This window comes from Sinocyclocheilus rhinocerous, unplaced genomic scaffold (assembly GCF_001515625.1).
Source record: "Sinocyclocheilus rhinocerous isolate Xijiao unplaced genomic scaffold, SAMN03320098_v1.1 scaffold2201, whole genome shotgun sequence".
In the NCBI taxonomy this organism is placed as follows: Eukaryota; Metazoa; Chordata; class Actinopteri; order Cypriniformes; family Cyprinidae; genus Sinocyclocheilus; species Sinocyclocheilus rhinocerous.
Genome location: NW_015661877.1, coordinates 79,394 through 80,663, shown reverse-complemented (window position 1 = coordinate 80,663; position 1,270 = coordinate 79,394). Strand labels below are relative to the sequence as shown.

At 36.3% G+C, this 1,270-nt stretch overlaps 1 protein-coding gene across 1 annotated transcript in view; it reads left to right on the top strand.

Annotated features, from left to right (window-relative positions):
- The first annotated feature begins 514 nt into the window (after window positions 1-514).
- LOC107726719 (protein FAM110B-like) overlaps window positions 515-1,270 on the top strand; it is a 15,530-nt gene continuing 14,774 nt past the window's right edge. Inside the window, exon 1 of the mRNA XM_016536411.1 lies at window positions 515-618. The gene's annotated coding sequence lies outside the window, so the exon portion shown is untranslated. The remainder of the gene's footprint in view (window positions 619-1,270) is intronic.

Here is a 1,270-nt window from a genome sequence, read left to right as displayed (position 1 = left end):
TTTGATTGATATCTCTAAAAAAGCCCTGAATGTGCTCTGTACAGGACATCATACAGGACTTAACACTGTAGCATAGGGTCTCAGAGAAATTCACTAAAATATAATGTCCTCTACAGAGGACAAAAGTCTATGTCTCCCATATGGATTATCAGCCATATTTAAAGACTAAGGAGAAAGTGTGTTTATGATCAAACCTCTAAACATTTGATATCTCTAAAAAAGCCCTGAATGTGCTCTGTACAGGACATCATACAGGACTTAACACTGTAGCATAGGGTCTCAGAGAAATTCACTAAAATATAATGTCCTCTACAGAGGACAAAAGTCTATGTCTGGGTCCCATATGGATATAAATCTACCTGTTTAAACACTGATGTCTCGAGCATTTGATCTGTTGTAGTTCAAGTCAATTCCCCAAACAACCTCCCTCTGCTGTTGTGTTTGTGGTGGGGCTCAGTTTACACTCATACCTGCCCGCCCACCGTAGTGGGATGATCCCGGTTTCATCCACGAACCACAAACGCTCCTCCGGCATTCAGTTCAGAACCAGTGAGCCGCAGTCGAGACAGTAAACGGAGATTAGCAGCTTTCACAAGCGGACACGGATCACGACACACGGTAAGAGCCAACCGAGCACTTATCATACGACTAGTGGCTAATATCCGACCACATCATGTTTAAAGCGACTTTATTTACACACTGAATCCTGTCTAAACCGAAGTCGCGTCATTTTTTGTCTAATTTCGTGTCGCGTGTAAACAAATACATGAGTTTGAAACTATAGTACTGTTCATTCAGTAGAAACTGTCATTGATCTTCATAAAATATTTTATTATCTCATTTTTTAAATTGTATAATCGTATTTTAATTCAGTTTAGGTGTGAATCGGAGAATTATTATTTTATTTTCTGTAACTAATTGATATCACTGCAGCATTTAGTTAGGTTTATGTGGATATTGAATGTATGGGGCAAAGTGCAAAATGTAAATTCGTGTGTTTTTAACAGTTAAGAGTGGTAAATAAATAAATAAGGTGAGGATTTTTATAGGCTAAATGAGAAATGGCCAAACTGTTTTGAAACTGAGTGAATGCAGTAATGTTATTAGTTTTGTAAACGAAACGTTTTGGTGCTTTAATAAATTAGCATATGCATAGAACATGGGTACATTTTATATTACATTATAATGATTTATTAAAAAAATTTCTGCATATGGGTGATAGTGTCTGTAATAACTTATTTAGTCTGGTTGATCATTTACTTAATATCAT